The 24757-nt window shown below is 39.6% G+C and overlaps 1 protein-coding gene across 2 annotated transcripts in view; it reads left to right on the forward strand.

Annotated features, from left to right (window-relative positions):
- Nucleotides 1–425: 425 nt before the first annotated feature.
- The window catches only part of ITSN2 (intersectin 2), a 137332-nt gene continuing 113000 nt past the window's right edge, over nucleotides 426–24757 (forward strand). The window contains exon 1 of one of the 2 annotated variants that reach the window (XM_080813960.1): nucleotides 426–887. The gene's annotated coding sequence lies outside the window, so the exon portion shown is untranslated. The remainder of the gene's footprint in view (nucleotides 888–24757) is intronic. The other variant, XM_080813959.1, reaches the window with a different exon arrangement.

Consider the following 24757-nt stretch of genomic DNA (forward strand, 5'->3'; position numbering starts at 1 on the left):
GGAGAGATGAACGTCTTATTGCTCGTGAGAGTTTATGGGGTAGATGCTCTCCTAAGTGGAGGCGGGTGGGGAAGTCCCTACCTTGTTGGCCTTTTTTATATGGTATAGAGGAGAGTGAGGAATGCTGAATGGATGACCCTTGGGTATGGTCAGTCCTTCTGAGGACTGTACCAGACCCATAAACAAGGGCAAGAATGACCTCCTTCTCCTGCCTCACATCCCCTTTCCAGGAGAATCCCAGCTCTCTCATCAGCGGAAATAACCTCAGAGGGAGAGAAGGCTCCGGAGAGAGCCCCATGTGGGATGCAACAGGCATGTGTCCGACAAGGCTAGGCCTTCCCCGAAACCCTGGGGGTTCTGCAGTGGCAGGAAACGCACCACCCAACCTCAACATGTCACCTCGGGGAGGAGGAGCCAGGTGGGCCGCCGCTGCTCCGGGAAAGGGCTGCCTGGCGCGGGGCTTCAGGGCCTCCCCGAGGGGCGAGCGGAGCACCGGCACCAGGCCCGCGGGGTCGGATGCCCCGGGACTCGGGGGGCTGAGAAGCCGCGCCCGGGCCAACCTCGCGTTCCCGAGGGTGGGGGAGTCGGTGCCGGCCGCGGGCGGGCGGGCCGTCAGCTGCCCGGCCCGTCGCCTACCTCCCCGCCCCCCGGCTTCCTGCGGAGGCCGCGGCCGCCATGTTGTTGTGGGGCTGAGGCGGCGCCGCGGAGCCCGAGCGCCCGTGACAGGCTGCGCAACAGGTTCGCTGTGGGCGGCCTGGCGACGAACCGGGCGGCGGCGGCGGCGGTGGCCGATCAGGGTCTCCCGGCGTCCGTCCGCGACCGCGCTGCCGGTGCCGAGGGGCGCGGGGTCGCGCTGTGACGTGCAGGAGGCGCGGCGGGGGCGCCAGGTGGGTGAAGCGGCCGGCCGGGGCTGCGGTGGGGCGCGGGGCAGGTGCGGGCGCCGCCGCGCTCGCCGCGGGGAGGCTCGGCGGGCCCGGCGGGGAGGCGGCTGCGCGCCCCGGCCGCCGCGGACGGGCCCTCTGGAGCCGGAGCTAGGCCCCTGGCGGGCTTGGCGGCGCCGGGCGGAAACCTCCGGCCCCGGTTCCTGCGCCTGCGGCGGGGCAGGGGCAGACGCCGAGGGGCCGGGGCCGGGTCGCCCCTTCCCGTGCGGCGGATCCCCAGCCCCCGGCCTCTCCTGGCAGGTGCGGACGCCTCTGAGGGCGGCGGCGTTGGGGGGGTGGGGGGCGGCGTGGCCCCTCGTTTTCGCGGTGCCGGCCGAAGAGGGCCCTTAGGGGCAGTCGCACGCTTCCTCGGGGACCCTTCCTTTTTATTTTTGTATTTTCGGCCGAGTTGGCTTTCCTTGGTAATGGCTGGCGTGGAATGTCAGGTGAGCCGCATCCCGGTGCGTCAAAGTAGCCGGAGTCACGAGCGGCCGGTGGGCGGATGCTCGGCGTCCACGGCTCGCTTTAAACCAAAGTTGGGAAATGTTACCGTTTGACTTTAGCGTTATTGACTTCCAGGGTGTACAGGAAGCACGGAAAGGTGTAATCTCTCAAGCCAGATTAAAGTTTATTGCTTATCATCATTATTATTATTTTTAAAGACTCCTGCGTGTGTGTAGTGAATGGGTAAACAGAGGCTGAAACTGCAGGAGGCTTTGCATTCTGTAAAAAGGTGCCGTATCTGGGTGATTAATCATGTGCGTTGTCGTTGAACGATAGCCAATGGCAAGTATGCTTCTTTTGAGACTTGAGTTAATTATGAATTAGGAATATGTTTGATAGAGCCAACCAGTTTATTTTAGGAACTAAGGTTAACACAGAATGATCGCTTCATTAAATGCTCTAGTTTGTTTTTACTAGAGTTTGCTTGCTTACCCAGAGATGGGCGAGGTGTCAGTTGAAATTTTGTGGTGTTTTCGTCAGCTTAATTTAGGTGGCATAGACTTTGTAGGTTAAGTTCTTAAGCCTCTTATGAAAATTAATTGCCTCTTTCCCTGTCCTTGTTTGCTGTATTGTTAGTGATAAAACTTAAACGCAATAAATTAATAATAATGTCCCTCAAATTTTAAAGGCAGTAGCATCTCTGATGTGCATACCTTTTGGTTTCTTTGGCTGTGTCTAACATACTCTAGTAATTTCTCGCTCCCATCCCCCGGCTTTGAGATATGATTGACATACATCTCTTGTAATTTCAAAAGTGTAGAAGGTGGAAGTTGTTTTTAAAAGCTTAACTTAAAAACAGACAATTTCATATTTTTCAAGGACGTGGGAAAATGTGCACTGCTGCTATTTTAATGTAATATTCATGAGCAACAGAAAAGCTTGTACTTTTTAATGCTCTAATGCATTTATTCCTCTGCTCACTTTTATAATGAAAGGTAGAATTGTCTGAAAAAACTTGACTTATCCTGAGTTATTGACCAGGAAAGTACATTGTTCAACAGATCTCAAGGCTAAAATCCCAGTCTGTTCTGAATATGAGGAAATGTATTAGGCATGTTCTGGGATTGCAATTATAGTTACCAAAAAAAAAAAAAATTGTAATTTTGCAAAAAGAAGAATAGTATAAGGAATCTCTGTATAACAATCACCCACATTTAGGAGCTGTCAGGATTTTCTTTATCCATCTCTTTTTCTTCCTTATCTTTATTTTTTAGTTATTTCACCATACATACTTAACACATCTTTTTTTTTTTTAAGTGGAATTTTTTCCTCATAACCTTAAGATTTGTATTTTTAGTGTATCTTTAATACAGTTTCACAAATTTCCATCTTTCTAGTAAGATGAAAAGAACATTTATTGACCATCTGTTTCACATACTTTCCTCAATACTAAAATATATTTGCTATTGTCGTTGTGATTTATTGAACACTTAGTACATGCTAGGCTGTGTGCTGTTTTGCATAATCAGTTAAAGCTTAGGAGGACTGTAGGAGTAGTTCTTTTTCTCCTGTCAAATAGATGAGTGAAATGCTAACGGGGAGGTTAATTGATTACTCTCCATCTCTGAGCTAATAAGTACAAGAACCAGGTTTCAAGCCAAGATCCTTCTAACTTTAGCACCTGTGCCTTTATCACTCCTTTTGGTTCAGGAAAAGAAAAAAAAGTAATTTGGGTATTCGATAAATATTTGTTGTTATCAGTAAACAAATGAAAATACATGTTAGTCCACTGATAAGTAACTAGCATTTTTATATACTATATTTATTTGTAAAGCATTTTATGAACAAATTCCAGAGATGATTCAGAATAATTATATTGCTAAATTATATCACTTAAACTTATTTTACTAAAAATGTGGTATATTTATTCCTATCTGCATTTGCTTTTTCTTTCCTTTTTTTTTTTTGGATTCTGATCTTTTCAATATTTATGGAAAAATTTTTTATGGAATAACTATTTTTGAAGAAAGACTAATAAAAGGCAGACTTTTTTTCATGTACTAATTGTTAAAGGCAGGATTCCAAGTGTGAAGTAGAGAAATAAGAACGTTTAGAATTAATTATGTAAATGAATAGATCTAAAGATGAAGGTGCATCAGAAATGCTGTTTTTTTTAGTTCATTTTTTACTTCGTACCCTTCTGTAACTACAGAGCACAGCAACTGATGACAGAGGACAGCCACTGATGTTAGATTCCTGTTGGGTAGACTGCATACTTGTAGGTATTCTTTGAGAAGGAGGAACTGAACTGGTCTTAAAGGATCTTAAGGCAGAGAGGAAGTGGGGGAGGAAGGGAGGAAACTGAGCAGAAATAGGGCAGTGAATGCTTCAAAAAATAAGGTGTTTATACAACTCTAAGAGGGCAGCATATTTCATTTGCAAATGTATAGTATTATTTTGAGAGATTCACTTTAAAAATCATTTCACAGCTCTATCAGGACACTGAATGATTTAGTTACTTGTGAAGCTATTCAGCAGTGGTTAGGGGAGACATTCAGGGATCAATTACCAGACAGTAGACATTTAACTGGTCTCATTTAAGCAACCATTTTATGTTTTCTAGATTATTTTCTTAGCTAATACATATTCATTTTAGAAAAGTATATGTGGTTAATAAAAATTTCACTTATTTTCCTTGTAACCATAGTAGATAAAATATAGGCTTTCAAGTTAAACCTGCTCCTAACTAAATAGCTGTATGACCTTGAGCAACTGATTTTAATTCTCTGAGCTGCTGTAACTCACCTATAAAATGTATGTCATAGTGTTGTGATATAAGGTGCTTCGCAGTGACTGTTGCTTTGTATGAGTGCCCAGTACCATTATTCCAACTAGCTTCCGTGAGAAATTTCAAACTAGCCTAATGCTTTTTGGTGGGGGGGTGGGTGTCTTTTTACCTAGTGACTGAAAAAAATTTCAGGAAGGAAACATCTATATCTGCAAAAAACCCTACTGCTTTGGATTATCACTTCCAAGTCTTTGAATCCAGGTGCTTAAATAATGTGTACTTTTTAGTGTGAAGAGCACTTGACTGGTGTGAGGCGGATGGGGGGGGAGGGGAAGAATGGTCAAGAATGGTGGGCCATGTCAAACTACAGAGTCTGTGTAGATAAACCCCAGCAGGGTTTACTCTGACAGTTGGGAGGACACTGATAACTACGGCTTTATCATTTTCTTTTTGCTTAAACACACTGGCATAGGTATTTGGACATTTTACATCACCCTGCTGCCCTCCTTCACACTTAAGAATGAGTGCTTAAATATAAGAATTAAGTAGGTCAAGTTAATAAATTTCATAGCATATGTTATTTGGTGATTTTACTTTTTAGTGAGCATGAAATACATTTTGGTGAGTATAAGTGAAAACTTGGAAGATTAACAGAGAATGATGTGAACTGAGATGCATGTGTAGCACTTTCTAACATTGTGGTAAGTCCTGGAAACCTGAATGGTATGGTTTAATTTCCATTTAACTTCTCCTTACTAGGGGCATTTAGGCTTTCCCTCTGCCAAAGTTCCAGTGAAGTTCCAGCTTACAAATTGATTTTGTCTTGCTGCCGAGACATTCCATATTATATTGGAAGGCTTTCCCTGTCTTTTGTTCTGGTCCTGGTCCTCATTCTATGATTCTGACCTGGAGTTTTTGGCTCCTTTATAGCTGAGTCACTTGTATGGATGAGATGTCAAGAGCCATTTAGACTAAATACAGATAACCCAAAACTCTTTCTGAACATTACTCGCTAGTACCTGGGTTTTATAGTTTTTGTAGCATGGTGGTAATCTTATCTTGAGAAAGTACATGCTGCAGCTCCCTCTTAAATACATCTTTGCTATTGCTTTCCTCATCCGATTGACTTTGTCATCTGTGTCTTTGTCATCTTTGTCTTTCTAGGGACTTCAGTGGGGAAAAAAAAAAAGCCCCCTTCCTCGTAGTTTTCTGTCCTCTGGTTTAACTTTTTCTTTATTATCAACAACCATTTTTCATCTTTAAAGAATTAAACCTAACAAGTTACTCATAAATCATGGTACCAAATTAATTCTTTTTAACAAATATTGAGTGCCTTCATGTCAGGAACTGGTCCAAGCAATGAGTATATAAGCAGTAAACAAAATCTGCAAAAATTCCTGCCCTTGTGCTGCTCCCATTCAAGAGGGAGAAGGAGAGACAATAAAATGTTTAGAAGTTAGAGTTTAGGGGAACCTGGGTGGCTCAGTGGGTTAAAGCCTCTGCTTTCGGCTCAGGTCATGATCCCAGAGTCCTGGGATCGAGTCCCGCATCGGGCTCTCTGCTCAGCGGGAAGCCTGCTTCCTCCTCTCTCAGCCTGCCTCTCTGCCTACTTGTGATCTCTGTCTGTCAAATAAATAAATAAATAAAATCTTAAAAAAAAAAAAAAGAAGAAGTTAGAGTTTAGGGCTATGGAGAAAAGTAAGGTAGAAAATGGGGGTAGGGAATGTGTGGGCAGTTGTGTGGGGGGTAATTGAGAGAAGTAAATTTGCCTTGTTTGAAGTTATTATTGAGGAATTCAAGATTTGGGAAAAGATTATTCTGTGTGTTTTAGGAGTAAACTTAGTATTTCACATCACTGTATTTAACATAAATGTCTTGTCATTTCAGTATTACTATTTGGTTTGCACCCAGCACACCTGTGAATATTCCTGTTTTCTAGTAACTTAAGCCAGAACAACAAACCTCAGGCACAGCAGGAGTCTAGAGCAGAGATTTATCAAATGGTGTAGAATAGAATCTTCATTTTCTTTTTCCTAAAAGTGGCATACTGTGTTTGTTTTTAAATCCTGTAGGCTTTTTGTTTATACCATTTTTATGACTAATATATGTTCTTTTGGAAAATTGGAAAGCAACAGGAAAATCGAAAGAAGAAAATAATAGTCATTAATAATCATATTACCCAGAGAAATAGTCAGTATTAATATTTTGGTGATCTTCTTCTAGAAATTTTTCTTTGCAAAAAATGGAATTATATATTTTGCTATGTAACCTTTTTAGCTTGCTAGCGTTTATCAAAAACGTGATTCTGTTTTATTGTATATTTATCTGCAGTGTAATTTTATTGGCTAAATTATATTGCTTTGCTACCACAGAGCATTCATAATGTCTAATATGTACCGAGCATTCACTGTATTCTAGTTAGTTTTGAGACACTTTACGTATTTTTACTTGTTTAGTTTTCAGCCTCTCCGTAAGAACTGTTCTGTTATTATTTATTTTATTTTATTTATTTTACAGTTGAGAAGATTGAACAAGGACAGGTTCAGTAACTTTCCCAAGATCCCACAGCTAATAAATGGTAGACAGAGGATGTGAACTGGGCTTATATTGGTTCAATAGCCTTAAAGTATTTTGTTAATTATTTTTAAAATTTTATATTGTGCCACAGTTAACATCTTTGTTAATTGTATCTGTGTGCACATCTATGAGTGTAAACTTACTGCCAAATTGTCTTCTAGAAAAACTTGTCAGTACCAAAGTGTTCTCCTACCAGTGATACCAGTCCTATTTACCACATCCTCAGAAACATTGGCTTTTTTTTTTCATCTGCTAATTTGATGAAGACCACCTTGTTTTCTTTATTATTGAAGTTATATTTTTAAAGATTTTTCTTCTTTGAGAAATATTTATCTCTGCCCTTTCTCACTTCTTTAGCATTTTCATCTCTTAGTTATTTCTAAGGATTCTTTGTATTTTAAGAATAGTACCTCTTTGCCGTATAAGTATAATTTTTCCCGTTTGTTTCTTAGTTTTGTTTTTAGATTTTTATCAATGATAATAGAATTTATATAGTATTTCCCATATGCAGCACTGTTCTTATTCGATACGTTTATTTCCTCATTTAATTTTTACAACATTCCTATGGGATAGGTGCTATTATTAGCCCCATTTACAAAGTCCTCTGACATTGTCTTTTAATTCTCAAACAGCTTTTTCCTCTGTGTCTTTGCCTATTTCTGTTACCAAGTCCTAAAAAAATCTCCTTTTCTAGCCTACTGGGTGATACTTATTGATTAGTTCTTCATTACTCAGTTGAGGAGTCGTTTCTTCTGGGATTGCTCATCTAACAACTTTCTAGTTCTCTAAGACAAAGTTAGGTGCCTGTCTTCTGTCCTTTGTACCTATAGCACCTATATAGAATTCTGAGTTTGGGCCTTATTCCTCTTCTGTATTTCCTGCTCTTACACATCTTATCCAGGTGTTATACCTGTGATGACTTGGTAAATATTTGTCGATTTGAATTAAAGGTACTCATGATGATGTTGGTGATAACAAGAAGGGAATCCACCTTCGGAGTATATAAAATGGAGAAACTTAACACCGAGGAAGTAACAATGGAACTGGGCTTAGAAGGACCGTGGGGGTGGGGGTGGGGCCTAGAGACAAATTGAATGAAAGCAGACTTGGGTATTTCCCATCCTGGGAATAGCAATTTACCTAGAGTGACTTTGACGATTATTAACTTTGCCTTTGGGAAAGCCTGAGGAAAAAGATCCCCCTTTCAGTCCAGTATACCTCTTCTGGTGTTCAGAATATTCCTTCTTGATCTCTTCCTTCTAGCTCAGTTTCTCTTCTGACTTCCCCCTTTTTTTTTTGTTTTCAGTATAATGAAGGAAGTTGGAGGGTCCTGATGTAATCTTGGTAAGGTTTTGAAATGCTTTGGGAAGTTTGGTGAACTGGTGGCGTAGGTCCGCTGGTAGCCTCTCCCAGAAGTCAGAGCCTTAGGAGAGAGAACAACTGTGAAGCTGTTGTCTTTGGAGATTTGGGGTTCTAGTCACACTTCTCCCTGTTAGTGCATTGGATGAGATCTCACCTCCTTTTCTCTCCAGCATTCATTACATTTCTGTTCTAATTTTGTTAAGAGACATTCTTCTCTAAATTTACTAGTTTAATTTGAGGTATACAGACTGCTGGGCTCTGAGTATTATTAATATAACTTGTTTGTCAATATTTTTCCAAATCTTTTTCTCTTTCAGTTTAACTTTATTTTTCATTAAGTAACTTATATTTATTGTGAAAGTAATGCATGCTGATTAAAGAAACTTTGTAAAATAAGGGGGAAAAAAGTAGGCTAAAATGTGTCATTCCAAGTCCAACAACCAATAACAACCACGTTTTGGTGTCTCCTACCCACCTTATCTTTCTTTTTTTGTTGTTTTTACATATATATTGTGTGTGTTTTATAATACAGCATGGTAGTTAAGAATAACATGGCTTTTGCTCCATGGAGTTTTAGTTCTAGCTTGGCTTTTTATTAGCTCTGTGAGTATAACAGTCTCACTAAGCTTTGGTTTGTCCTTCCTTAAAAAGTGGAGATCTCATAATAATACTTACCCTTAGAACTGTCAGGAGGATGAAGAGATAATGTATGTTTAGTGTGGTCATCTCATCATAAATTCTTTATAAATATAACAGTAATAATCAGGCCTGTCTTTGGTTAGGTTAGCTGGGGCTGCTGCCCTAGGCTATGCCTGGAGGGAAAGGGGCATGTCTGGGGCACTGTACCTTTCTTTTCTGAAACAGTTAAAGTTCAGTTTCAAAAATTTTTTAACATTCTTAAGGGACCTTTGAAATTGTTTGCAGTGGGGCCTTCTTTAGAGTGTAATTTATCTTGAGCCAGCTGTGCAGTTGGTGGCTGGCCCTGAGTGTCAGACCTTTCTGGGATGGCCCTATTATAATAATGATGTCAATGATAACATGTAAAGACCTAAATGTCAGGCTTGGAATTTGCCAAGTGTTCAGTGATTGTTAGCTGTTGTTATTATTTTCGTAATGATGCACATTATATCATAAATTTTAAGAATGTAACCAGTTTCCATGTTATTACATGGTTTAGCTGAACTTGTGTTTTTAAAAGTAAGCTTATTGAGATATAAATTTAGATATCATTATGAATTTGATATTTGACTTAAGTAATAGCATGACATGGTTCAGTGTATTCCCCATTGCTGGTCACTTGTGTTACTTTCAGTTTTTTTCTTTCTGTAATAATAATTATTATTTTTTTAGATTTTACTTATTTATTTGACACAGAGAGAGATCACAAGTAGGCAGAGAGGCAGGCAGAGAGGGGGAGGCAGGCTCCCCACCGTGCAGGGAGCCTGATGTGGGGCTCGATCCCAGGACCCTGAGATCATGACCCAAGCCGAAAGCAGAGGCTTAACTCACTGGGCCACCCAGGCACCCCTCTTTCTGTATTAATTATTAATTGCTGTGAATATATTCACATTTCCTCCATTTATCATATTTTTGTGAAATTGTTGGCTCACTGCCTCTGAACATTAATAGGGTTTTTGGTGTATGTTCTCAGACTGTCTTCTGAAGAGCAGTTTGCATTCCCATGACTTAATGTCTGTAGCACTTACTTCCCTCACCTTTGCTAGCCCTGGGTATTAGTCAAGGTTTCGTTGTTGTTTAAATTTATTTAACATATAGTCAGTATTGGTTTCAGGAGTAGGATTCAGTGCTTCATCACTTACATAAAACACCCAGTGTTCACCACAAGTGCTCTCCTTAATACCCATCACCCATCAGCCCATCCCCCATGCACCTCCCTACGTCAGCCCTCAGTTTGTTCTCTCATGGTGGGGTGCCTGGGTGGCTCAGTCATTGAGCATCTCATTGTGTGTCTTGAGGAGCGTCTGCCTTCTACTCAGGTTGTGATCTCTGGGTCATGGGATGGAATCCTGTATTGGGCTCCCTGCTTGGCAGGGAGTCTGCTTCTCCCTCTCCCTCTGCCTGTCTGCCTCCCCGTCATGCTCTCTCTCTCTCTCTCAGATAAATAAAATCTTAAAAAAAAAAAAGTTACTTATGGCGTGTTTCTCTCTTTTTTTCTCCTTCCCATATGTTCATCTGTTTTCTTAAATTCCTACATGAGTGAGATCATATGATATTTGTCTTTCTCTGACTGACTTATTTCACTTAGCGTACATAATACACTCTAGTAGGAACCTCGGTGGCTCAGCTGGTTAAGCGACTGCCTTTGGCTCAGGTCATGATCCTGGGCCGGGAGTCCCGGGATCAAGTCCCACATCAGGCTCCCAGCTCTGCAGGGAGTCTGCTTCTCCCTCTGACCTTCTCCCCTCTCATGTTCTCTCTCACTCTCTCTCAAATAAGTATTGTATTTAAAAAATAAAAAAATTTTTTATTTGAAAAATAAAATACACTCTATTAAAAAAAAATGCACTGTAGCTCCATCCTCATTGTTGCAAATCAGCCAAGGTTTTGTTTTGTTTTGTTTTTCAGTAAGTTTTTTGGGAGAAACAAAACAAAATTTCATTTGCATTGCTTTGATTATTCATGATGTTAACATTTATTACCCAATTTCATTTCCCCTTTGGAAAGCTATTTGAGGTCTTAGAGTTTTCATTATCTACCTTAATAGTTCTCTGTACGTTAAAAATATTGACTATCATATTTATTTTGGTTTTCCCCCATTTATCTTTAAATTTTGTTTTCAACAAACATTTAAAATATATAGATGAATCTTAATTTTTCCCTTGGAGTTTTCTTGAGTGGTGTTAGAACTTAGTTTTTTGTTTTCTTTTGTTTTTTGTCAGGTGATATTTTACTTGAAGGTGAAACATTTATCTGAATGTTTCCCTCTTCTTATTCAAGACAAGTAAATAGTTTTGTTTCAATATTTAGCCTTGATATGAGACTGAAGAGAACAGACCAAATAGCCGGCACCCCCCACCTTCTCCTTACGGCGGTGCAAGCTGAGTCACAAGCTATTCTTAGGTGGTTTTTTTCCCCCTTTGTGTGGGTGAATTGTCTTGTTCAGAGTTGTTGACTAGTTCTTCTAAAATTGATTTAATTTAAATCTGCAATATTATTGGAGTAGTAACGACTTCAGTATTAGTTTACCGTTTCTGTCCTTATATACCTGCTTGGCTTATTAGTTGATTCTTTGTAGGCTAAGCTTAACAATTACAAAAAATCAGACTTATAATTTATATTTAAACATCTTAAACTGAGGATGCTAAGTTGCAGAACTAGAACTAGTAACTAATTTTGAATAGGAAAGTTATCTTTGAAGCTTTTAAGTCTCAGCATGTTTTGTGTATTTGATCCCTAAGCCTTTAGAAAGAAATAATAGTAACCTTTTCCTCAGATATGAAAGTGAGAAAAAATATGTCCTTCTTATCAGTAATTGGTACAACTTTAGTTTGTTGTACCAACTCAGTGAAATCAAGATAACTATTGTGTTAAAAATAGCATTGAAATAATAGTAGTAATAGCCATCATTTATGAGCACCTTCTGTGTGCCAGATGTTTTGCAGACATTATATCTAAGCCTTAAAACAATCCAGCATTTAGGTACAACTATCCACACTTAGAGGTTAGGAAGTTGAAGCTGTCACGTGGAGTCCACAAAGCTAAGGAGTAACTGTGCTGGGATTTAAACAGAAGTTGGTTGACGTCCTTTCAGAGTTCAAAGTTATCAGCCTTCTTGTCCTCATTGCAGTTGAAAGAATGCTAACTTCTGAGAGTCAAAGCATTTAGGTTTCTTAAAGGATATTTTAGTACCAGTCACATGGCTGACTTCTGGACACTAGGTATATGAAGACGAAGATGAAGAGACATTCATAGGAGTTCACCATGTCATGGATGTGGTTGGCATGAAAATAAAAGTTAATAATACTGGGTAGTGTGTAGTTTAATGGAGGTATATACAAGATTAAATGGGAATGTAGCAAAGGAAGCTTTTATAAGTGGAAGTATCACTGAGGAGGTAGGTAGTTCCACAGGGTCAGAGAGTGGGGAATGAAATAAGATGGGGCAGAGATAAAGGTGGGAACATACTCCAACACTAGGAAAATAGGCAGAGGATAAACCCTAAAACACCTTATATGCAACGTGAAAGAGATTAGTTTTTTTTTAATGTACCAGTTTTATTGAGATATAGTTCATACCGTAAAATTCACCTTTTTAAAGCTTGCAGTTCTGTGGTTTTTATATTCACAGAATTGTGCAGCTATCAACAATATCTAATTTTAGAACATTTTTAAAGACTATTTTTAAAGATTTTATTTATTTATTTGAAAAAGAGAACACAAGCAGGGGGAGCAGTAGAGGGAGAGGGGGAAGCAGGCTCCTGTCTGAGCAGGGATCCCGATGGGGGGCTTGATCCCGGGATGCTGGGATCATGACCTGAGCTGAAGGCAGACACTTAACCATCTGAGCCACATAGGGGACTAATTTTAGAACATTAAAAAAAAAAGATATTTACTTATTTGAGGGGATGGGGGGAGAGAGCAGGAGCGGGGTTGGGGGAAGGGCAGGGGGAGAGGGACAAGCAGACTCCCTGCTAAGCAGGGATCCTGAGGCAGGGCTTTATCCCAGGACCCTGGGATCATGACCTGAGCCAAAGGCAGATGCTTAGCCAGCTGAGGCACACCCAAGCACCCCTAATTTTAGAACATTTTCATCATCCAAAAAAGAACCCCCTTATCCATTAGCCCCATTCCCCAAACACCCCAGTCCTAAGCAACTACAAATCTACTTGAATTTGCCTATTCTGGACATTTCATATGAATGGGAACATAAAATGTGTGGTCTTTTGTGATTGGTTTCTTTTGCAACCATAATGTTTTTAAGGTGTGTTTTTGTTATAGCATATATGAATAATTCACTCCTTTTCATGGTTAAATATTTTATTATATGGATATACCACATTTGATTTATCCATTCATCAGTGGATGGACATTTGGGTTGTTTCCACTTTTTGGCTATAATGAAGAATACTGCTGTGAGCATCTGTATACACAGTTTTGTGTGGACATAGGTTTAGGTTTTCATTTTTCTTGGGTTCATACCTAGGGGTAGAATAGCTGAGTTATATGGTAACCTATGCTTAACACTTTGAGAAATTGCCAAGTTGTTTTCCAAAGCAGCTGAATCATTTTACATTCCCACCAGCAATGTATGAGGGATCCAATTTAGGAGATTAGATTTTATACTACTGATGAGCTATTATTACACAGAATCATGGTGGAAAATGGCTGAAAATTTTTGGATTCGGTTACTGTTTCTCCAGTATGGTTCAAGACACATGCCAGGTGAGCAGGCTTTTCCTGATGAATATGAAACTAAAATGAAAGTTATTTTCTTGTTTCTTAGGAGCTACTTTTATTTCGTGTCTATAGTCTTAGATTTGTGTGTTAGTATGGGCTACTTACTGATAATATGAAGTACTAAGGATTACTGAAATTTAGTGTTTATAAACTAAAATTAACCAATTTCTAGAGCTTACTGAGGGCTCTAATTTAGTTTTCTTTTACGAAACTTGTTAGCTGGAAAAAATATACAGTGGGAGAAAGACAGTCTCTTCAATAAATGGTGCTGGGAAAATTGGACAGCTATATGTAGAAGAATGAAACTCGACCATTCTCTTACACCACACACAAAGATAAACTCAAAGTGGATAAAAGACCTCAACGTGAGGCAGGAATCCATTAGAATCATAGAGGAGAACATAGGCAGTAACCTCTTCAATATCAGCCACAGCAACTTCTTTCAAGATATGTCTCCAAAGGCAAAGGAGACAAAAGTGAAAATGAATTTTTGGGACTTCATCAAGATCAAAAGCTTCTGCACAGCAAAGGAAACAGTCAACAAAACAAAGAGGCAACCCACGGAATGGGAGAAGTATTTGCAAATGACAGTACAGACAAAAGGCTGATATCTGGAATCTATAAAGAACTTCTCAAACTCAGCACACACAAAACAGATAATCATGTCAAAAAATGGGCAGAAGACATGAACAGACACTTCTCCAATGAAGACATACAAATGGCTATCAGACACACAAATGGCTATCAGACACATGAGAAAATGTTCATCATCTCTAGCCATCAGGGAGATTCAAATCAAAACTACATTGAGATAACCACCTTATACCAGTTAGAATGGCCAAAATTAACAAGACAGTAAATAACATGTGTTGGAGAGGATGTGGAGAAAGGGGAACCCTCTTACACTATTGGTGGGAATGCAAGTTGGTGCAGCCACTTTGGAGAACAGTGTGGAGATTCCTTAAGAAATTAAAAATAGAGCTTCCCTGTGACCCTGCAATTGCACTACTGGGTATTTGCCCCAAAGATACAGATGTAGTTTCAAGAAGGGCCATCTGTACCCCCATGTTCATAGCAGCAATGGCCACGGTCACCCAATTGTGGAAAGAACCAAGATGCCCTTCAGCGGACAAATGGCTAAGGAAGATGTGGTCCACATACACTATGGAGTATTATGCCTCCATCAGAAAGGATGAATACCCAACTTTTTTATCAATATGGACAGGACTGGAAGAGATTATGCTGAGTGAAATAAGTCAAGCAGAGAAAGTCAATTATCATATGGTTTCACTTATTTGTGGAGCGTAAGAAATAACATGGAGGACACGGGGAGAGGGAGAGGAAAAGGGAGTTGAGGGAAATTGGAGGGCGAGATGAACCATGAGAGACTATGGACTCTGAAAAACATCTGAGGGTTTTGAAGGGGAGGGGGTGGGAAGTTGGGTGAGCCTGGTGGCGGGTATTATGGAGGGCACGTATTGTATGGAGCACTGGGTGTGGTGCATAAACAATGAATTCTGGTACACTGAAAAGAAATTTAAAAAATTACAAAGCCCTAAATAAAATCCTTATACTTACAAACAAACAAACAAAAAACCTGTTAGCTATACAATACTTTGGCAGCATTGAAAAATGCCTACAATGTAAACCCACACTCGGATGTAGATACTGTTTTCAGTGCAAGCATTGGTATTAAGTTTGAGGTAGTTCCAGTTGCTGTCCTTGAATTAGCTATAATTATAGAATCAATGTTAGATTTAATTTTTTTGCCCATTTTGCTCTTACACAACTGTTGCATTGTATAATTCTTCATCATGGAGTTATTTTTCTATTGGAAAATGGAAGCAGGTGGTTGGTTAGGTTGTGTCTCTTGTTCCACTTAGGTGGGCCACAGTTAGAATACTTTGAAAACGAATGGAATACATAGTGGAAGGATTCTTCCCCACTCTAGTATTGTATGTATTTTTTTTTTTTTTAAAGATTTATTTATTTATTTATTTGTCAGAGAGAGAGAGAGAGAGAGGAGCGAGAGTGAGCACAAGCAGACAGAGTGGCAGGCAGAGGGAGAAGCAGGCTCCATGCTGAGCAAGGAGCCCGATGTGGGACTCGATCCCAGGACGCTGGGATCATGACCCGAGCCGAAGGCAGCTGCTTAACCAACTGAGCCACCCAGGCGTCCCTATTGTATGTATTTTTAAAAGTGGGAATTACTGTGTTTATAATTAAGAGCCTTAACTATGGAAAACATGAATTCTCTGAAAATCTTCACATTGGCTTGACAGGTCTGAAAAGCCTTTGGAATTGTATGCTACATTTTATACATTTGTGTTTTTTTCCAGAAAGAGCAACTATAGGTTTGCCAGATTTTTTAAGTCCATGACTCCTCAAAATTAAAGAACTTGGATTAGTGAAGAGAGTTTGTAAATTTGTGTTTTTGAAGTATTTGAGGGAAGTGAGACCTTGTTTTGATTAGAGATAGATATTTTCTGGAACACTGTTGGTTTTAGTGGGACTAATTCCATATTAGAGTATCTCTATCTTACTGTTTCATGGTAGTTTTTCTCCCTGGCAGAACTTGGAGTTTGCTTTTAAAATCCTCATTCTACATTTATTATTTTATATTTGCTTTCTCAGTAGATTAGGATGTTCTACTTAAGAGCATTCTTTTTGCTGCACTGATAGCATACTTTCCAGTAATTGAAACATCGATATTAAAAAAACAAAACTTAAAGTAGACTGATAGAATAGGAAAATGGATGGTTGCTTTTGTTCCCATTGGCTACTGCTTTCATTTTCTTTACTCTCTTGTTCTGTATGTGTTTGGATTGAGTTTAGAAACTACCAGTCACAGATGGAAGCCATTCCCACTCAGGACCTTCTGGGTGTGGCATTGGTTTTGGATTCCAGGCTCTTTAGGGTATGTGTGGAGGAGTATACTTTTCCTCTGTAGTTTTTAGCACTGTAGCATGGCGGGGTTTGAGAGATTGGTAATTTTAGTTAAATGTTTTCAGTAAAACAGACTTGTTACTTAATATTGTTTATAATACACTAAGATATAGACAAGAGCAGGTCTCTGGGTCATATTTGCTATTGTGTTGAAAGATGGTATAGTAGAATACAAAAATATATTTGGTCTTTGTCCCTGGTGCCTGGCACAGATCTCCTAAAACCTTTGGAATTTCCTGAGTGATAGGAGTGTCTTTTATTCATAATAAGCCCCTTCCCATCAGACCTGAGGTATGCTAATGAGGCTTAGAGTGGTACCCCTAGATAGCCTAAGGACGAGGATACTTTCCACCCCACCCACTGACCTCCAGGAGGAGGAGGTGGCACTAGAGATTGAGCTCCATAAAAGCTCTAGACAGTGAGATTCAGCAAGCTTCCAGGTTGGTGAATGCATTGAGGTGCTGGGAGGGTGACATGCCTGGAGAAAGCATGGAAGCTCCATGTCCTTCCCCCCATACCTTGCCCAGTGTGTCTCTTCCATTTGGCTGTCCCTGAATTGTAACCTTTATATTAAAACAGTAAATGTAAATAAATTGTTTTTCTAGGTTCTGTGAGCTTTTCTAGCAAATTATCAAACCCAAAGAGGGCTCATGGGAACCTCTGACTAACAGCCAGCTAGTTGAGCTAAGGCCTCAACCCGTGGGGTCTACATACCTCTAGGTAGTTAGAGTTAGAATTGAATTGTTGGACACCCACTTGGTGTCAGGAAAAAAAAATCTCCATAGAAGACATTACTGTTTTTTGAAAGACAGGTAAATTTACCGTAGACTTCTCTTCTTTGAATTACTGAATATTGTCTGTTTTTAATTGCTTGACATTTGGTATGTGCGGTTCGTATGAGATTTTAAAAAATAGCAACAAAACTTGGAAAATAAAAAAAATTCAGTCACAGCCTTTCAACCTAAGTCAGCTATTTTTAGCATATTAATTTTTTAAATGTTTATTTATTTTAGAGAGAGAACATGAGCAGGAGGGGCAGAGGGAGGGGGAGAGAGGGAGAGAGAATCTCAGACAGACTCTGAGTTGAGTGCAGAGCTGGATGCAGGGCTCAATCCCATGACTCTGAGATCACTACCTGAGCCAAAACCAAGATTGCACCACCCATGCACCCCAGCATATTAATGCTTTTTAATTAGAGTATCTATCTGTTTATATACATACATACATACATATATAATTTTTACATAATTGTAATCAGTATAGATTTTTGTCTACTTGTTACATGGAAGGAATTTTTTCTGTGTTACAATGATTTTCATAAGTATTAATGGCTATGTTATTTTTTTAATTTTTTAAAAGATTTTATTTATTTGATAGAGACACAGCGAGAGAGGGAACACAAGCAAGGGGAGAGGGAGGAGGCGGCTTCCCACAGAGCAGGGAGCCCGAGGTAGTGTTCCATCCCAGGACCCTGGGATCATTACCTGAGCCGAAGGCAGACGCTTAACGACAGCCACCCAGGCACCCCGGCTGTTTATTTTTATCTAGTTGATAGACTCTGATTTATTAACCATACTTCTATTTTCAGGTGTATGGGTTGTTTCAAGTTTTTTGCTATTACAAATAAAATTGATAAATATTATTTGGTGAATGTATATTATACATTTAGTCTGTCAGACTCTCATTAGGTGCTTCACAAAGATAAGGTCCTTTCCCTTAAGAGGTTTTCTTTTAATCCTTGACATGCACATTTATAATTTTGAATATTTGTATCCATATTCTAGAATTTTGTATTTTTAAAAAATTTACATTATATTGGGGTACCTGGGTTGGTCAGTCCTTAAACGTCTGCCTTTGACTCAGGTCATGATTGTGGGGCTGTGGGATCGAGCCCCGTGTCGGGCTCCTTGCTTGGCAAGAGGCCTGCTTCTCCCTCTCTCGGTCCCCGTGCTTAAGTTCCCTCTCTGGCTGTCTCTCTCTGTGTGTCAAATAAATAAATAAAATCTTTTTTAAAAAATTTACTTTATATCACAAACATTACCTATTCTAGCCTTGAAATTATCATTTGTAATACATGCGTAATACTCTGAAATTTATTTTCTTGTTCCTTTCTCTATTGGATAATTAACCTGATTTGTATACTCAGTAGTTATAAAAGAAAAGATTGACAAATCTTGGTATGAAAATAAAGAAGTTGGTATAGTAAAAAATACCTTCAAATCAAAAGGCAAGAATCTGGATGAAGAGTTTTATGACGCATGTTACGAGTCTGGAAGAGTGTGGGAGAGAGTGTAGCGTGGTCGTGGGTCAGGGGGAATAGATGAGCTAGGAAAACACGGACTTGTCAGGCTGGTGGGAGTTAGTGGTCAGGAGTTTAAAGTGACACCAGTCAACACCTTCATTCATGTGGCCCTGAAATAGCAGTGGGGATTTACTAGATGCATAATATACAGGAAGAGGGGAGAATGAACTTGGGGATACATACAATGACTTACAGTTTGGGTAAGGAGGGTTATTAGGACCTTAGGGAGCTGATGTTTGGGCATAAAGAATGAGAGACAGTGAAAATTTGCCAAGACCAATAGTTTGTAAGTCCTGGTAGAGTCAAAGAATTTCTGGAGTCTGGGAACTAGGGAGAATGGGCTGTTGATCGAGGCTCTTGGTGAAGGGAGAGTGGGAGGCTTGAAGTGGGTTACAGAGGAGTGCAGTCATTGTGGTAACAAGGCCTAGGGTGTGACCTGGGAGTGCCCAGCTACAATAAGATGGAGGATAAGACATTTGGAATACAGGGGGTCAAAGACAGGATGTGGGCAGGATCATCTGTGGGCATGACTTGACTTCACCAAGAAGTATTGGAATAATGGTGGAGAGGGGATGGTGAGGTAGGTGTAAAAGCAGTTAAGGAATTGCCATGGTGATTGTAGGGGACAGCAGTGAGGGAGAGCCAGTGGTCAAGTCAGATGCACTAGTTTTCTTTTTCAGCTTTCATTTATGAAAAATGTCAAACATGCAAAAGTTGAAAGTGATCACTTATTTACTAATTACCTTCATTTATCCATGTACTTTTTAATTTAATGTTTTATACTTTTGCGTGAGCTTTATTTCTTTTTGGAGAAGGCAGGCTATAAATAAGTTCATTTCCAGATTCCTTTCCAGAAGAGTAGTTGTGCCAATTTTCATTTCTATCAGCTAGGTATCAGCTAGGTATTTTTACAGCTATTGTTATAGTTCCTTGCATTGTTAAGCTCTTCACTACTTCATGTGAATAAACCGCCACCGATTTTCCCAGACCACACTCCTCACTCCGCTTTTGCACGTATTAACTCAGCCTAGAATGTAACTCTCCTACATTCATTCATGTAACAAATGTTCCCATGTATAAAGCATAGTTAGTTGAACACAACTGAAATTCACATACCTGGGTGACTCATGGGAACATATTTACATGTGACCTTCTTTCGTTGCTTGAAGAGAAGAGAAATGTGTGCTTAGCCACCTCAGAGCCCAGGAGATCCAAGAGTTTGTTTTCAGCCCTGCCCTTTGGACTGACTGGGCCCAAAGAAAAGCTGTACTTTCTCAACTCCTTTTCCTTCTGCTTCCAAACTTATATGTGTCTTTATTAATCCTTACTATCTGTTTTGTCCTATATTCCCAGAACCAGAAATGTGTGCCCCATGTTCTAGCTTTATACTCTAGAGCTGTCTACTTTCTCTGGACTCTAGCTTTCATTATTAATTAACCTCCTTTCCTTCTCCTTTTAGAAATTAAATCTCTCCGTCTTCCTCTAAAAATAGTTTTGTTCTCCCATCTAACAGAAAAGCCTTATAACCTTGCCTCTTTCCTGAAGCCTCCTATCACTCCTCCCCCTCCCCCCTTTTCTTCCTCTCTCCTTTAACAACATACTTCTTGAGTCACCTACACTTTACTGCTGGGTCTACTTCAGTTTGACTTACAGCCCGTTCTCTGCACAGATGGCTAAAACTAATGGCTTAGTCTTGACTTCTATGACATTTGACAGTTATGACCATCATCTCCTTGAAATGCTTTTCTTTCCTCTATATTCTGATTTCTCCTTTTTCTCAACCTCTGTTCTGATCATTCTTCTCCTTTTTCCTGTACATGCTTTCTATGGATAATGTCATTTACTGACCTATTTACAGCTATTCCCAATCCATGATGGCTACCATATCTGGTCTGCAGCCTGGACAGAATTCTTACCATCTCTTAGACATTTCCACCTGGATGTCTTTGTAAGTGCATCAGATTAGGTAAGCTGAAAAGTGAATATTTTGTTGCTCACCCCACAAATCTAATATCGAAATTTCTACTTTCTTAGAGCTTTTGTCTTGGTTAATATTACCACTACAGTCACCCAAGACAGAAACTTATCTTGATGCTCTTCTTTCATCAGCAGCATTTAGCTGATCAGAAAATGCTGCCATTCTAGCTCAGAAGTGTTTCTTCTCTATTGTCCAAGTTCAAATTCTCACCATCTGGATTACATCAGTCACTCGTAAGTGGTATCCGTGTCTCAAGATACTCACGTCCAGTTCAGTTCCTGTATTGTTTCTTAGAATTCTCTTCCTCTGCCTTTAAAAGATTAGGTTCTTCTCTTGTTTCTTATATATGCTTTCCCTGGATAAAGTCACTCACTGATATGATGACAACTATTTCCAGTCTCTGATGACTACCAAAACTGGCTGTCTGTCTTGCATAAATATTGTCTCTCCATGACTTGCACAGTGAAATTCAAAATCAATAGCATGACATACTTTGCTGCTTAAATTGTATGATCTTGGCAAGTTACTTAATCTCTTTGGCTTCTCTTTAATTGTTTCTAAAATGAAGGGCTGGAATTCAGTATACTGTTTAATTCTTTAAGAAAAAAATCATCAGATAAAATATCATAGAGAAGCCTCAGTATGTAAAACACAAAAACAGAGCTACTGTCATGGAAGTTGGTATCCTCTTCCAATCCTGCATTCCTCTTCCCTATTCCACATCTGTCGTATGGCTTTGAAATTTCTAGAATTGCAAGGAGCCAAGTTTAAAACTATTGGGTCTCTTAAGGTGTCTTTTAACAATTAAAATTAAGTGAGTTCTTTGAAATCCCATGGCTCTCAAATCACACTGTCTTTGAATAGGAAAGTCTCTACTGTGATACAGGCTATGTACTTTCCTTTTAACCAGTCTTTGCCTTAGATTCAGGTGCTTTTCTGTATCAGTGCCTGTCCACGCACCTATACGATGTCTTTCACTCTGAGAATGCATGGAACCCACTTACTTTGCCATCATAATCACGTTAGAGCCTTCTTACACAAATATTACCTCCTTCGTGATACGTGCCCTAGTTTAACTCACCTCCTAAGTAGTGGTAGTTCTGTCCTCTGGGTTCTTGCAACATTCTTCAAATCCTTTTATTATAGTGACTATTAATGTCTGATAACTAAACAAATGGATGAATGAAAGAAGGGATGGCTAGACAGGGAACAGGTGTAGAGAACGCATTATACACTGTAAATTTCCTTCTACTGCAGAAACTGTAAAGAAGTAAGTAATTTTGCCTCAGTCATTCTCTCATGAGACCGACCTTGATCTCCTTAGGAATCAGATGAGGAAGGAACATTTTCTCCCAACTGATCAGTAAGTTTGGAGAATTGGTTCTCTGTACATAGCACGTGAAGTGGAGGAAGCATTGGAGAAAGTTTTATAAGATAGGCCATCAGGAACTTGATTACCTTGCTTTTGAATGTCAGACCTTCAGTCAGATTTATTTAAGCTCAACAATGTTTAACGAACATGATAAGTATAACTGAAAAACCCAAGTCTTTCTATCCCAATGTAAAAGCTTCAGAAATCAACAGGCCATAAAACTTTCTCTCTAAAAGTATACTTAGAAGAAAAAGTTATGGATCGACCACATTGCAAAGGATGATTTGGTCTAAAATCCAGAGCCTGGTGCCTGGAGGCCTTCAAGGAAGTCGTTTGGAGTTTCTTTTCTGTATATTCGGTTCCTCGGTGCCTCGCTCCATGCTTCCCTTGCTTTGTTTTTGTTTATCTTACCCATACCACTCATTTACCCAATTCATTTGTTCAGCAAATCTTTATTGAACATTGTCTTTGGGAGGTCTGGTTTAGGCACCAAGCCTAAAAAAAAGTCTTTTCCCAGAACAAGTGAAACATGTGCAGTTGAAATACAGTATGATAAATGACGTTACGGTGGGATGAACAAATACAGTGGACAACGTAGGAGATTGTAACTAACTGGGAGGACACAAGTCTCTCAGGGGGTGTCCATTGAGAGCTGAAGAATGAGAAAAAAGTGTGAATGTGACGGGGAACAGCCCTTTACAGAGAAATAGGGGAGTGAAAAAAGCATCACTGTTTAAAAAAAAAAAAAAGCTGAATCAAGGGAAAATGTCTAGAGATGAATGTGGTAAAGTAAATTGAGGTGAGGTTCTGAATTATGTTTCATACTCAACTGTGTTTCATACTAACGAGTTTGGGCTTGAACTTGTAATTGTGAAATAAAGTGTTTTGGAAGAAAACTAGTAGCTCTGTAGAAGGTCTCAAAGCAATAAGATCATTTTAGAAAGTTCATGCCCTAAATCACACCATCTCTCAGTGATGTGCTTGGGAATCTCTAGATTAGTAAGTGACCCAAGTGATACAGTCAGGCAAGTTGGGAAACTCTTATGTCCAGATCATTGGACATAAAAGATATGGTTTCTAGGATCAGTTTTGCTACTGGCTAGCTGTGTGAACTTGTACAAGTCTCTCAGTCTTCCAATCTTGAAAGTTGAGGGTTTTGAACTAAGTAAGTACTGTGATTGTTTCCTCTAAAACTGTTCTTCTAGACGGACAAAAAAATTTTTGATTTATAATGTTTACAATTTACCCTCCTCTGGATCTTAAAGAAGGATTTCCTGCTCCTGGCGAAGCATTTCTTCTTTCCTCTGCCTTAGTATGAATGTAGTTGCCAAATTCTAAAGTGGCATTTGCTTTATATTAATTTGCAACATTCTTCTTTACCTTAGGCCTGCTATCTACCTCATGTGTTTTCTTGGTGTCTCAAAAGGTAACAATGCCAGTTCTCCACTGATTTATAATGTGCAAGGAAAACTCCACGTGAATATTCTCTTTTCCACATGAATATTCTAAAGCCATAGGTAATTAACACAGTGTTATAATTGCATGATAACTGCAAACTGCCAAGAGTGCCCGTCATCATGTTACCCCTTCTAAGGAATGGAGGCAGGTGTTTGTTGGATGCTGACTCCAATCACACACATCTGAAACAGGCGTCAGGCATGTAACTGGGGAGATGCTGATTAACCTTTTCTTCCTCTGAGAGGGTTATACCAAGAGAAAAGAAATAATTAGCTGTCCCCTAATTTATGTACATGAGAGACCCATGTGTTTTAAGACATCTCTGGCTTGTTTTCCTTCTCCCCTACAAATGTACCACCATTAAGTTGAGCTGCTACTCTCAGGAAGCTGTGCCCTATTCATCATTAATTATTATCCCAATTTAAGAGAAGAAGAGGCATATAAAGCCCATGGGAAGGGAAGTTTGTGGCCTTTAAAATTAGACAGGTTTGGGATTGCATCCTGGCTTCATCACTCAGAGACTATTGGCAAGTAATTTAGCCTTTCTGTTTCTTCATCTGTGAAGTGAATACAGTATCCTCTGCCTTCCAGGGATAATTGTGAACGTTATTAGTGTTATCAAAGGTGTTTAGCAGTATCTGGCACCTGGAAGCCTGTTTTACAAGCTCCTCTTTTTCTCCTCTGAAGCTCCTTGTACGCAACCTAGAATATATTAGATTCTCAGTATTGAGCACAACACATAGTAACACATAGTAGATGATTAATAGAAGTGTATTGCATTAATAGTAAGCACTTATTAAATGGTAGCTAGTACGATTACATAAAGTAAAAAAAATTGATTGGGGCGCCTGGGTGGCTCAGTGGGTTAAAGCCTCTGCCTTTGGCTCAGGTCATGATCCCTGGGTCCTGGGATCAAGCCCCGCATCGGGTTCTCTGCTCAGCAGGGAGCCTGCTCCCCCCCCCCCCCCGCCTGCCTCTCTGCTTACTTGTGATCTCTCTCTGTCAAATAAACTATTTTTAAAAAGTTAAAAAATTGATTTAAGTGTAAAATGTCTAATTTTTCAAAATTTCAATTGTTATTTCTTTGTACAAGTACTATTCTGCAAGTAGATTAGTAGAATTGTTAAGCATGAGGTAATTATTTGACAACAGGGCAGAGAGAATTGATACAAACATAGCAGATATGAAATAGT

This window comes from Martes martes (genome assembly GCF_963455335.1).
Source record: "Martes martes genome assembly, chromosome: 9".
Taxonomy (NCBI): Eukaryota; Metazoa; Chordata; class Mammalia; order Carnivora; family Mustelidae; genus Martes; species Martes martes.